The 14,448-nt window shown below is 49.8% G+C and overlaps 1 pseudogene; it reads left to right on the top strand.

Annotated features, from left to right (window-relative positions):
- The first annotated feature begins 8,980 nt into the window (after positions 1 to 8,980).
- On the top strand, positions 8,981 to 11,593 carry LOC113910987 (annotated as a pseudogene).
- Positions 11,594 to 14,448: the final 2,855 nt, after the last annotated feature.

The raw sequence follows: 14,448 nt of genomic DNA, 5'->3' as shown, positions 1-14,448 counted from the left end.
TGCTTGAGTCTCTCTCTCTCTCTCTCCCTCTGCCCCTTTCCCCCTTCCCTCTCAAAATGATAATAATAATAACAATAAAATAAAAAAGAGAAAACTAAAGTCCATATAGGCATATAGGTTAGATAACTTGCCCGAGATGACCGAGGCACACAGCGGCAGGACAGCGTTAGCAAGAAGGAAGCAGACAAGGGAATCTGTGCAGTGTCCGTTACACCAGAGCCTCCTGACTGCGTGAGGCAGACCGTGGGGGCTCAGTGGCACTGACTACCCCAGTCCATTGGCACGCTGGGTCTGCAGTGGGCAAGCCACCTGGGCAGTCCCTTCTGGCTGTGAGCAGCGGCATCTGGTTGCCTCAGAGAGTGGCTGTAACAGCATGGGGTGGGGAGGGGCCGGTATGAGAGGGAGTGAGAGAAAGGAGTGACATCCGTCACTGGATGCCCCATGCCCAAAATGTGCCAGCTCTGCACGAGGTGGAGCAGGGGCCCAAGGAAGTGCTGGGGTTTATGTCTCGAATGTCCTGGGAGCCCCCCCCCCCCAGTCAGCTCAGGCTGGAGAATGGGATGCGGGGAGGGGGCGGCTGCTGGAGGGGCTGCATCGGGCTGGGTCCCAGACCTCGGTCTTCCCCCGCCCTGCCGGAATCTGTCCTTCTGCGGCCCGTGTGCCTTTGGAGCTGTAGCCAAGCCAGGGGTATGGGGACTGCTCTAAGGACACGTGCCTGTTCTGCTAACTAGACCATCAGCGTTATCTTGAAATAGTTGGTGTGAAAAAGTTTGATGGGTTTGAAATCCTTTGCTTTATCACAAGAAATTTCCATAAGAGCTGTTAAACTCTTTAAAGATAATTTCAACTGCTGTAAAAATTTGAAGGGTGATAAAAACACTTTAAAATTTTTTTATCTCCTCCTTGGGCAAAATTTCTCATTGATGGTGATAACTAAAAACTTGAATAGATCATTATTTTAAAATTTCCATCGGCAATTATTTATTACCATTGCAAGGCATATAAAAAGGGTTTAAAAGAATTATGCCCGGGCTATATTTACTATCTCGCAACAGAGCAGTGCTGGGCCATCAGGCAGCCACTGCCCATGTGTGGCCACTGAGCACTTGAACTGTGCCTGTCCAGATGGAGACGTGTTGTATTTCACTTACAAATGAAAATACATGCTAGACTTAGTAAGAAAGTAAGAATGTAAAATTAAAAAAAGTAAAATATCTCATATTAATGTAATTATTGTTTAATACAATATCTCATTTAATTTTATATTGATGACATATTGAAATCATAATATTGTGGATATATTAAGTTAAATAAATATACTATAAAAATTTTTTTAAAATATGTTCATGGAAACAAGCTCAAGTTTCTCATTAAAAATTTGAAGATATTTTATTTGGAAAATTTTATACAAATTCAGTATTTAATATGTACTCTAATGACTTTATATTTTATTTTTATACTTCTTTAATTATAAAGAAAACATAATGACTTTTTCCATCAAGCCCCACACAGATGTCCCCCAATCCCCTACAGTTCACTTGAGTACACCATAATAGTGTGGATGTTTCCTGCGAGTGTGATTGCATGAAACTGTTTCAAAGAAGGTATTTTTGAGCATCTATATTGTTCAGAAAGATATTTTTGAATATCGTTAAGGCTTATAAAAGGCATTTTTGTGCATCTCTCCATGCCAGGCACCATGCCTGCTTCTGGGGATACACAGCTGGGCACGTGCTATCGTGTATTGACATATATAGTGACAATTATGGGAGGGAAATCTTTGTCGACCCACTAAGGAAAGAAACACCTGGCAAGGAGCTCCCAGCGACCTTCTCTGTTGGCTGCAGAATTCATGGGCATCTTAGTGAGGCCCAGACCAGCCACAGAGCAGTGGGCCCGGAGGCCTCCATCTGAACAGAGTGACAAGGAAGGGGGGGGTGGGCTTTGCTTTTTTGAGCTTTACGTTGAAGTAGAGCCCCTGGCAGAGCCCCTTATGGCATGTTTCCGCTGCATGAGGCTTTCTTTCTGTCCTCTAAACTCCGGGAGCCCTGCCTCAGCTGCAGAGCATCTGTGCGCAGCTTTCGTATAATCAGATGCCTGAGGCAATGCATGTCCCGAAGTCAGAGGCCAGGCTACCCGGGTGCTTGTAAACTCGGTTATTTTTTACATGTGTGACTTTGGCAAACCATTTTGTTCTCGTTACGGGCTAGCCTAATGCCAAGGCTGACTTTCTGTTTCCAACTTGGCCCCCCTGGGTGGCATCTTGCAATCTCTGTAAATGGCCTCTGCAATACAGGAAGCCACCCCATGCCCTCACTTGCATAATTTGAGATGCTAGCATTTTCTCAGTTCTTCCGAAGTGGAGCCCAGGAGACTATCCATCTGGAAAATCACGAGAGAGCACTGAAGGTGACGGAAATCGACATTAGATCCCAGACTATGGAGTCACTTCCTGGAAAAGCAAAGAAACAGTATGGCATCTGTTCAGATGAATATTACTTTCTCAAATTCTGTGTGGTCTTGGGCCTGCTCTGTGATGTCACTTTGTCATAACTTTCTCCATCTTTGCCCCGAAATACCCACGTAATTGCGCCTAGAGCGACTGATATATGTGATGGTATTGGCACACACATTGTCATAAAAACTATGTATATGTATGGATGTACAGTGTAAGCCATGTGCTTAATTATAAGAAGTGTTGTCCTTTATCCATGGTCCTAGGATCAAGTCCTGCATCGGGCTCCCTCCTCCTTGGGAGCCTGCTTCTCCCTCTGCCTCTCTCTCTCTCTCTGTCTCTCATGAATAAATAAATAAAAAATCTTAAAAAAAAAAAAAGGAAGGAATTTGATCAAAGGCAAACCATCTAATGTAACTAGCCAAGGAAAAAGCTTTCAGGACTTTCAGATGTTAACTGTTTCTCCTGACTAGGAAATGCTACAAAGCTCAAGTTAGTTAGGAAGACTTATATACTTTGTGTTTCAAACACCTAAGAGATGCTTTTCAGTTATTAGTATTGTGTGTTCTTTTATTTTTTTAAGATCTTATTTTTAAGTAATCTCTACACCCCATGTGGGGCTCGAACTCACAGCCCTGAGATCAAGAGTCACATACTCCACAGACTGAGCCAGCCATATTCTTTTTTTTTTTTTGAGAGAGAGAGAGAGAGAGAGAAAGCAAACAGGGAGGGGCAGAGGGAGAAGGAGAGAGAATCTTAAGTAGACCCTCTGCTGAGCGTGGAGTCCGACATGGAGCTTGATCTCACAACCCTGAGATCATGACCTGAGCTGAAATCAAGAGTCAGATGCTTGACCAACTGAGCCACCCAGGCTCTCCATCATATTCTTAATTGAATGATTTGAATGACTACATCCAATTCTGCACCTATACCCTCTGGTATTGCTTTTTAATCTTCCTGGAAATCATTTTCTAAAAAAATAAAGACATATTCAGATCTGAAAAAAGGAAAAATGTGTGTATTGACATGACAGGGGTCATGGGTATTTCTTACTGTTAAATTGTTTAAATATATTTTTAAAGATTTTATTTTTTAAGTAACCTCTACACCTAATGTGGGGCTCGAACTCAGAACCCAGAGATCAAGAGTCACATGTTCCACTAACTGAGCCAGCGAGGTGCCACAGGTTTTTTGAATATTAAATAAACATTTAAACTTTTAAAAGCTGTCCAATTAAAGGGAAAAACTGATAAAGCTCTTCGAAGAAACCTGTTAAAAGAATTTCAGCCATTTAAATGCCCAACAATAGGGGAAGGCTGAAGTAAATCACAGTAATAATGAGTTACCACTTACTGTACACTTTACTCTGTACCAGGTACTATGCTAAGTGTTTTATATGCACTATTTCATTTTTTTAAATGCTCTAAAAACTCAGCAGGAGAGGCCTATTGTCATCAACATTTTCATTTTATTGATGAGAAAACTATAGCATAAAGACACAGTAAGCCACTCAGCAAAGACCACATGGCTGGTCAGTGGCAGCTGACCAGGAGGTTTGAACCCAAGACTGTTGGGTCCTACAACTAACTGGCAACCCCTAGGTTACCAGACAACACACTGTGGCCACAACCACGGCAAGCTTTCACAGCCAAGCACACTATTGGTGGGGCTGTCATGATTAGACCCTTCTAAAAGGGAGGCGATTTCCAGCATCTCTCACAGCGTTAGGATGCACATCCCGTTTGTCACACAATTATACTTCTATGACACCATCTAGGAGAAATGCTCGTGCAGGTACAGAAAGACTATTGTACAAGTGATCGAACCATCATAAATATCTGCTAACGGGAACTGCAAAGTACATTAGGGTACTTCTATAGATGAACTATTTGGGCTTTCTTAAAATGCAGCAGACCCCTATGTACCAGTAAGGAAATGTCTCCAAGCTACACTGTGACATGAAAAAGCTAATTGTGGGGGCCATTAGTTAAAGAGCTGTTTTGAATGAGTGTAGAGAAAGGTCTGCAAGGATAGAAACTAAACTGTTAAAAGTGGTTTACCTCTGAGGCATGGGGGGAGAAAGGAGGAGGGAAGGGAAAATTTTACCTTGTCCTTTATATATTTCTGAATTGTTCTAATTCTTTACAGCGAGTGTATGTTACTTCTGTAATTAAAAAGAAGCTAATATGGAAAAAATGCTCATGTTTTCAACCAAGTTTTAATGATACGGGAAAAATATTATAACACGTGAAAAAAAATCAGAGCATGAAATTATGTATACAAGTATGATCTCAGCTGCAGAAAAATGCATTTAAAATCTAGAAAGGAAATATATCAAAACGTTAATAGGCACTGCCTTTGGGTGGCAGGATTATAGGTGGATTTTTTTTTCTGCCTTACTTTTCTATACTGTCTCAGTGTGCCTTATTATTTTTATAATTAGAAAAATAAAGCATTAAGCAGGTCTGCCAAAGGTGCGTGGCGGGTTGTAAAACTGAAGCAGCCGCTGCCCAGACCTGGCTGTGAGGCTCCCCGATTCCTAACTCGCAGAGGAAAATGTCCTGCTTGCGGAGGGGGCGGATGAGGAGCGAAGACCGGCTTTCTTCTGATTGTCTGATGATCCGATTACGTTGCAGGAGGAAAAGGGAGAGTGTCCGGGCAGAGAGGGTGAGACCCCTGAAGGTGAGGTTTCCGATCCTGAAGGTCAGGGCTGGGTTTTGCGGGGAAGGCGGGATCACTGTGGCTGTAAGAGTGGGTGCCGTCCAAGCGGGGTGACCCGGCGCAGGGGGTGGAGGGAAGGCGGGTGCCACCCCGAAAGGTCTTGTGTGGTCCCCAGAGACTGGCGGGGGCGCTGCCATGACGCAGTGTAGAGGTTGGGGTCACGGGTGGTGGCTGCAGGGAGAGCAACTCTGTCACTTGACCCAGATGACCCACTTCTTGAAGTGTCCGAGACTGCCCGGGATCCTTCACGGAGCAACCATAATGGCAAGGTCTAGGACTCTGGAGAAAAGTAGCTTGAAAGAGTGCTTTTATAAAAGTAATTCTTTTGGTAAGGAGCCCTTGGCCTTTGTGCAGTTCCGGGCCTGTGTGTCATGCGTTCTTTGCTCTCCTCTTGCTCTGCTCTGTGATACAGAAGTGCTGCTTCCAGAAGGCTCTGTTTCCACGCCTCCCATGTCCGTGGGCTTCTGGCTCAGTGTGGCCAACAGGAGACACTGCGGAGGCGGCAAGACAGGAGGCCGGGGGAAGTTGAGGTAGTTCTCCTACCCCCTCCCTGCCTCGGGTGACGGCTCTGGCAGCAAATGGGCTTCCTCCGTCACATCAGCTTCCACCGAGGCCTCTTGGGTTCCTCTCTCTGTCCCCTTGAGGGTAGTGGCAGCCGTGGTTCCCGCGGCTGCTGCCGAGTCCGCCCGCTTGGCTTCCCAGCCAGCTCTTCTGTCACACATGCAATCAGTTCCTTGCCTTGAATTCTCTCTGTTCGAATGCTTTCTAACTCGCTTCCACCGGGGGGTGGGGTTGGGGGTGGGCAACACTGAGTAGCCGGGCACAGAGGCATCGAGAACTGTGCGAGGGAGGGAGACACCAGCGCCCTGTGATACTCAGTGCAGTCGTCCTCTACAGCACCGCCACTAGGGGGCATAACACCGGGTGAAACTCGGTGTCTCTCAGAAGGGACATAACCCCAGGGTTGTATACACGGTCCTGACCTATGCATTGGGTGGGAGGTGGAAGGTGGAAGCCAGCCACCTGGTAGCCGATCGACTGCATTCACGTAGCTGCAAGCATCTGACTCTTTTATTAGGGCACCGAGGTTTGTTGTGCCTGGGTATTTACTTATTTGAATACATTTTATTTTTTGTAAGTTACTTATGTGTGTCCCCTTTACTACACAGTACACAGTTAGGAGATTTTACCGCTGATTTTCATTTCCAGGGTAGTAAAGGGGATGTTACAGAATATTGGTTTTACAAAGAGACCTTGGGGTGGAAGAAGGTCGTGCAGCACTGCGTTAGAGGAGGATGGGCACCACCCGGAAATCCTGGGCCAGAAGGGGAAGTAGGCACTTGACAAGACTCTGAGTTGTTTCCCTTTCTGGGGGGTGAGGCTTGGGGGGAGGGAGATGCACACACTCTTGATTATACACGGGGTTGTGTCCTTGTGTCCGAGATGGCATTTTCATTTTCGCAGTGTAAGAATGGGGAGAATTGTTGATGTTGTCGCCAAGCAGCAAGAGGTATGAGCTCTGGTGGGCATCTGCCATTCCTCTCAGCTGCCCAGCTCCTGAATAGCCTTTCTCTGGGTGGGGGACACTCCTTGTGTTATGCGTCCTCCACAGCAGGTAGAGCCTGCCTCCCACTACAGAAGCTAAGCAGACACCCCCTTTATGGGGCTCCCCTGCCGCTGGGTGTGGATCCGTGTCCTAGGCACACATGGAGCAGGTGCACCTGTCCCGGACTTTGAATGATGACACGATTGCTTTTCCCTGAGTAAGGAGGAAAGCCATTCCTGAGGAGGTGATGTTTAAGCTACGGTTTGAGGGATAAGTAGAATTTCAACAGGTTGGGAGGTTGGAGGAATGAGCAGTAGGCGGATCAGAGGGTTGCGCAGGTGGGCAGGCATTCCAGGTATGGCAAAGGCATAAGTGTGAAGATATTTCAAAATAGGTAAAATGCCATTAACTTTGCTCATGGATGTTGGAGTCAAGAGCATTGAAAAGGGGTCAGAAGACCTAGGTTCAAATATGGATCCTGCCTTGTATGACCTCGGGCGAGTCCCCAGCCCTCTGGGGCTCACTTCCCTTACTTGGAAAAAAGGTAGTCCTACCACTGCTGATCTGCCATCCTCACATAGTTTTTGTAGGATCACATGAAGATGAATGTAAACTGCTTTAAATGGAAAAGTCTAAACAAAAATTATTATGTGTGTAGGGGGTGGGATACACAAAACAGTGAGAGAGCACAAGTCCAGGCTGAGAGAGGTTGGAAGAAAATCAAGTCTGGGGAGGAATTTGTCTGGTCAAGACCAACTCTCTCAAGTGTAGGGCTGGGGAGGCCAGGTGGGGTTGGGGTGAGCACACAGCAAGTAGCCAGGCAGCTTTCACACCTGGAGAGCGGGCAGGTGTCAAAAGGATTGCAGATACTCAGCCAGAAAAGGTGAGGAAACTTGCTTTTCATTCAAATGTAGTTGTGAGGCAGGACCCAAGAATCTGTATTCCTAACACGCTCCCACGTGCTGCCAATACTGGGGCAAAGGTTCCTCTTGTGTCTCCCTGAGGTTCTGGTCTGACCACGTCAACTGCTTTGTGCGTGTTCCCGGTCTTCAGCCACCCTTGCTACAAATGCCTTGTGTTATTTGCTTTCTCTAGTTGGCCAATGTCTTCTGTCACATTTTGATTCTTAATTTTCACCCCAGAAAGTAACTCTAAGCTTTGCCGACTCCCCTTTGTTCTCTCATGAAGAGTGTGAGGTACAGGAGTGAATAGCTTGTCAGCCTTGTGCAGAAGAGCAGAGGGGCTATTGTACCCAGAAGCTTCCTGTCAACACTGCCCATGTAAATATCACCAGCCCGGCCTCAGAGCCCTCAAGGTCAAGTCTCTACCTTCCTAGTTACCGGGGCTGAAAATCAGCAGTAGATCGACACCACCTCCCTGTCTGCATCCCAGGTGATCACGAAATCTTGATGATACTATAGGAGGTCTTTGGGAATTCACAAATTAAGTGGTCAAGGGAGCAACTCCAAAGTCCATAGACCTCCAGCCATTTGGAATGGGCTCACCAGTCACCTAGGTAAGGGTGTTGTCAGGAGTTTCCTAGAAGGTTCTGCAAAGCCCCAGCAGGAGTCCAAACGGCAGCATTTAGCGCGTGAGAGCGGATAGCCTACAGCTGCCACCCACCTCAGCCCAGGGAGTGATGCTTTTAAAACCAGGGAATCCACAAACTGCAAAAGCACCCCTTCTATGACAAGGATCCATCCCCACCCACCCACCCCCCGTAACGTCCGCGGCGTCCCTCTCCTTTCCACTCCCCCACCCCGTTCAGGGGCCCATCTGCACCTGCTCTCCGCAGCACCTCCTCTCCGCAGCACCTCGTCCGGCTTCCTCCCGCCCAGGAGCCCCGCCCCGCCGCCCCGCCGCCCCGCCCACCGCCCCGCCCCGCCGAAGCCCGCCCCGCCCGCCGCCCCGCCCCGCCGAAGCCCGCCCCGCCCGCCGCCCCGCCCCGCCGAAGCCCGCCCCGCCCGCCGCCCCGCCCCGCCGAAGCCCGCCCCGCCCGCCGCCCCGCCCCGCCGAAGCCCGCCCCGCCCCGCCGCCCCGCCCCGCCGCCCCGCCCCGCCGCCCCGCCCCGCCGCCCCGCCCCGCCGCCCCGCCCCGCCCCGCCGCCCCGCCCCGCCGCCCCGCCCCGCCGCCCCGCCCCGCCGCCCCGCCCCGCCGCCCCGCCCCGCCGCCCCGCCCCGCCGCCCCGCCCCGCCCCGCCGAAGCCCGCCCGCCGGCCTGCAGCCCTTTCTCCAGCCGGCGCCTCCACCTGACCTTCTCCTCCCCGCGCCGCCCCTCCTGCTCCGGCCGCAGTCTTCCGTGTGGTGACTCCACGACTGAAATCCCGGTCCACATCACATGCTCTGTCGGTTGGGTCAGTGTTGCCAGCATCCTGTGTGGTCAGGTCGTTGCCCTTACTTACATTCCAGGTGGTCAGCCAAGGAAAACAAGACCAGAAGACGCTGACGGTTCAGGGGGCAGAGATTAGCTGTACAGGGGAGAGGCAGAGGCAGAGGCAGGACAGAGGACTGGGGCCCCAGGGGCCCCAGGCTGGGTGACCGCCCGCCGGTCCCTGGTCCCTCGGGGGCCTGGAGAGCTAGGGCGGAGCCGTGGAGCCTCGAGTCCCTGGGCCCCAGCTGCCGAACACACAGCCCCGGGGGATTCAGCTTCATGGGGAGGAGTTTCACACCCTGTGGTCGGAAAAAGTTGGTTGGAGGCAAATGGGTTCTTCCCAGAGCCTTGGTAGACTCCAGCCCTTCCGCAGTGAGGGACATGGAGGAAATGAGGTCAAGGTTCTGTCCTTGATCTGGTCCCAGCCCGGCCTCCGCGGACCCCGGCCTGGCGGTGGGCTGCAGGGGAGGGGTGGAAGACGCAGGAGCTGGAGAAGAGGAGCTCCAAGGGAGGAGGGTGAGGGGGGCAGCAGGTAGGGACCAAGCTCCGGATGTCTTCCTGCAAACGAGCCCAGGAGTGTTGTTTCTATTCCAGCCAACGTCAGGAGAGGACTGCCACTGCCAAAATACTTTGCTGCTCTCTTTCTTGACTCCATCTCCCTGGTAGCGGCTTCTGTGGTACTCACCCTGGAGGTGACCGGCCGGGAAACGGGCCCCCAGAGCAAGGCCCGTGTAGCCTCACTGTAGGGCATCGCTCCCAAAGACCGCGCCATGCTCTTGACAGGCACACCTGTAGAGGCTGAGGCTGCTCTGGGCCAACGTGGAGTGGAGGCTTTGGCCAGCCTGGAAGGAGCCGGCCGTGCGCGGAGGTGAAGTCCGTGGCTCCCTGGCGCGTGCCGGCCGAGTCAGAGGGCGGACCCCCAAGGTGGCCAAACAGGAGAAAAAGAAGACAGGCTGAACCACGCAGTGGATGCAGGACAACCAGCGCTTGGTCAACGTCATGCCCACCTTTGGCAAGAAGGGCCCCGATGCCAACTCTTAAATCCGTTGTAATGCTGGCTCTCCCCAACAAAGCCACTAAGTCCAGTCGTCAACAACAACAACAACAACAACGATAAAACACCTTTGTTATAGCTCCCAAGAGCAGGGCCATACTGCCACTCAGGCCTCAGCATCAGGAGTGAGGGGAAAGCAGGGGCCAGAGCCTTTATTGGGGTTTTTGCTGGAAGGAATAGACGAGGCAGGGTGGGCATGCTGGGCAGGTTTAGGAGGGGGACAGTGGGGGTAATTTCAGTGGGCTCTGGCTCCAGGGGCGTCCCCAGTGGCCTGATATCTGGCCCTGGGGGGATTTAGGGTAGGAGGATAGTGTCCTGACTGTAGGAAGCTGATAAAAGGAGGCGAATGTGGGCGAGAGGGGCGGATTCGTTGGGTTGCCTATCAAAGGTAGGCTCACAGGCAAGTTGTTTGCTATTTCTAGAAGGCAGCTAACCATGGGAGGAGCAGTCCCTCTCTGGGCCTGCAAGGCCCCGGAGACCTCAAAACATCACAAAATACAGAAAATAGAAAGCAGAATGTCAGAATGTGCCAGAGCATCAGGGGGTCTGCGAGGAGCTGTAACCTCGCTGAGAACCCCACCCAGGGAGGTAGAGCATGAGAGACCAAAGTGCCATGTGAAAGCAGGAGGCTCCCAGTTCTGGCAACAGCTCCCTTGGACAGTCGGCTGGTGTGGTGCAAACACGCTCTCACTCTCCCCCAGAAGTTGCGGCGTGGGGTGGACTCAGGCTTTGGCTTTGGGGTCAGACCTGGCTGGGCACCACCGTGTGACCAGGGGAAGTTACTTCACCCTTCTGAGCCCAACAGGATCGTTGGCAGAATTAAAGGAATTTGAGGACAGAAGCTTCTCTACTTGGGCTCCTGGCTCTGTGAGCTGTAGAAATGCCTCAGAGAGCTCTCTGGAACTGGCTAAAGAAATGCCGATTTCCTGGCTCCCCCTAGACCTTCACGTGACCTGGGCCACACTCCGTAAACTGCAAAAAGATAGCAAGACCAAGAGAAGTGAGTGTGTTCTGGTAACAGCAGCGGGACACCGGGGCAGAGCTGAATCTCACAGCCATTACCCCGGGAAAGCTGGCTAGGCTGGGTGGCCAATCACCACTAACCGCTGGAAGCAGGCGACCAGGGCCCTGGGACACAAATACCAGCCCCAGAGTGGGGGCAGCTCTTTTTGCTGCCACACACAGAGGGCTGGCATCCCTCGGCTGGGTCCGCCGACCTGCTGTAGCCCCAGTACTGAAGTTGGAGGTGTTCAAAACTTCACACGACAGAGACCATTTTCAGCTCTGTGAGGCCCAGAATGAGAAATAAATTCACATCCTCGGAGGAAAATGGAAATGTCATCTCCTTTTCAAGTTCCTAGTAGTACCTGTACATTCCAAACTGTGGAGAATGAATTATTTGCTTATTTATTTTAATATGGACATTTTTTTAAAGCAAGTTGATTTGCTCCTGGTCATTTCCCCCCCCAAGATTTTATTTATTTATTTGACACATAGAGAGCACAGCAGGGGGAACAGCAGAGGGAGAGGGAGAAGCAGGCTCCCCCTGAACAGGGACCCCCCCCACATGGGACTGGACGCCAGGACCCCGGGATCATGACCTGAGCCAAAGGCAGACGCTTAGCTGACTCAGCCACCCCGGTGCCCCTTCCTGGTCATCTCTTATCTGCAAATTCCATGAAGGCTAAAAATTGAGAGTTCTCTTATAATACTCGCTCCTTAATCCTGCCTACTCCCAACACAACCAAATCTTTGTATGATTTCTGGTGGAGCAACATTTTGCTGAGGTGATTTCACAGAATTCTGTAGCCAACACTCTGTTGTCACCGGTCTTCTGGCCAGTGCTGTGACCGCGTGAGCCCACACCCCGGACCCCAGGGCACCCCTGTTCTCTGAAATGCCTGACTCATCCTACCCAGGCTTTCTTGAAGAAAGTGAAGTGAAATTAAGCCCTCCCACACTCCTTTAAAAATGTATCCTCTAAATTCCAGTTGTCGTAGTAACATCTTCATGCTGCCCCGCTGCCTTTTATATATTTTGGTGCTGATGGACCATCAGTTACCATGAGAACAGGAATGTCTTTAAACAGCGAATCTTATGGAGCTCAGTTCTGTGTCATGTGCAAAACAAAACCCACGTCCACAGGGACAGCCTCAGCAGAGCTCTGATAGTTTAACAATGGAGTGGGACCTAGAAACCAAGAGTTTCACTTGGTTCTCTGAATTTTATTTTGAAAAAAAAAGAAAAAGGTGTATTTTTTTTTAAAGATTCAGTTCTATTAACTGTCACTCTTCAGTGATTACATTAGTTTTAAAGACTTACTTTTAATTTATTTGAGAGAGAGAGAGAAGGGTCAGAAGGAGAGGGAGAGAGAGAATCCCAAGCAGACTCTGTGCCCTGTGAGAGCCCCAAGCAGGGCTCGATCTCACAACCCTGAGATCATGACCTGAGCCCAAACCAAGAGTCAGACACTTAACTGAGTGTGCCACCCAGGCGCCCCAGTACATTAGTTTTAAATGCATAGTCCTTCCTTCAGACTCGAAGACAGATTTGTTCATGCCTGCCACACAACTGTAGTCATCCCCACCTCCCCAGTTCGACCCTCCAGTGACCGGGCAGTGCCAGCTGATCGGCCGTTCCCTGCAATCGCAGAGCCGAGGTCTGTGCATTGATTCTCTCTTTCAAAGGTGAATGTTGGAAAAAATGTAAGCTCTTTTGAGTTCAAGGACATAACACATGCTTCTTCAGAACTCTTTGCAGAGTCCTTTTTGTTAATTGATTTGACTTCAAGCTTTCCATTCTCAAGTACAAAATGAAGTTTGGGCTGAGAATTTAAAAGAGTTCATTTCAGAGGATTTGTGTGTGGGAACCAACTCGGAGGTAGGAAGAAGCCAGCGTCACAGTCTGAAGAGCAGCCTGCGTCAAAGACACACTCTTCACGAAGTCCCATGGCTAGACGTTCGCAGCACGTAGTGCATGCCTACCACGTGCTGGGCGCTGGGCTGCACACGTGGCGCGTATTACCTCATTTCATCCTGGCACTATACGTTCTCCTTTATGCTTTCATTTTTTGAGAAAACAGCCATGGGTATTAGGCAACTTGACCCAAAGTCACACACCTAACTACCCAGTGGAGCTGGGGCTTGATGAAAAGCACCTTGCTCCACAGCCCACGCACTTGACCTCCAAGCTCAGTAAACCTACCTTTTACAAAGACATCCTCAATCCGGGGCCAGTGGGATGCGCTTTGTACATCTGTGCAAACTCGAGCAGCAGACAGCGGCGCTGGGACCATGTTTTAACCGGTCACGCCCTGGGTTCGGTCCCTGTGCATTAGCGCGCTGCCGAGCCTTCTCCAGCAGAAGCAAGCTGGGCTCGAGTGCGAGGCAGAGAATCAAGTCATTGCCAGTGGCCCCGTCCACCAGTTCCTGTCCCTCCGGAAAACAGCGTGCCCCATAAAAGAATTTTATATTTTGACCCCATAATCCCACTCATGGGAATTTGTTCTAAGAAAATAATTCAAAACAAATCTATACACAAAAAGGCATTCATCCAGCATTACATATAACAGCAAAAATTGGCAACATTGTAAACATCCCGCTATAGTGGATCCTCAGGTTAACTACAATACAGCAAGTGAATGGAATACCACACAGCTATTAACAAACAGCTGTGAAGACAACGAAACCATACGTTAAAAAGATTATAATTCAACATTCAGTTCAGCATCTGAAAATCTCCCTTCACTAAGACTATGACAATGCTTTTTTTTTTAATTAGTGTCTAATAAGATGGCCAACAGACACATGAAAAGATGCTCAACATCACTCATCATCAGGAAATTCAAATCTAAACTACAATGAAATATTACCTCACACCAATTAGAATGGCCAGTATCAGAATGATAGGAAAAAACAAGTGTTGATGAGGACGTGGAGAAAAAGGAACCCTCATGCAGTGTTGGTAGGAATGCAAACTGGTGCAGCCACCGTGGAAAACACTATGGGAGTTCTTCAAAAAATTAAAAATAAAGGGCGCCTGGGTGGCTCAGTTGGTTAAAGCGACTGCCTTCGGCTCAGGTCATGATCCTGGAGTCCCGGGATCGAGCCCCCCGCATCGGGCTCCCTGCTCAGAGGGGAGCCTGCTTCTCCCTCTGACTCTCCCCTCCTCATGTGCTCTCTCTCTCTCTCAAATAAATAAGTAAAATCTTAAAAAAAACAAACAAAAAAAAAGAAATCCCATATGATCTAATAATTTCACTATTGGGTATTTACCCAAAGAAAATGAAAACCCTAATTCAAA

Source organism: Zalophus californianus, chromosome 12 (genome assembly GCF_009762305.2).
Source record: "Zalophus californianus isolate mZalCal1 chromosome 12, mZalCal1.pri.v2, whole genome shotgun sequence".
Classification (NCBI taxonomy): domain Eukaryota; kingdom Metazoa; phylum Chordata; class Mammalia; order Carnivora; family Otariidae; genus Zalophus; species Zalophus californianus.
This window is presented reverse-complemented; position numbering and strand designations above follow the sequence as displayed.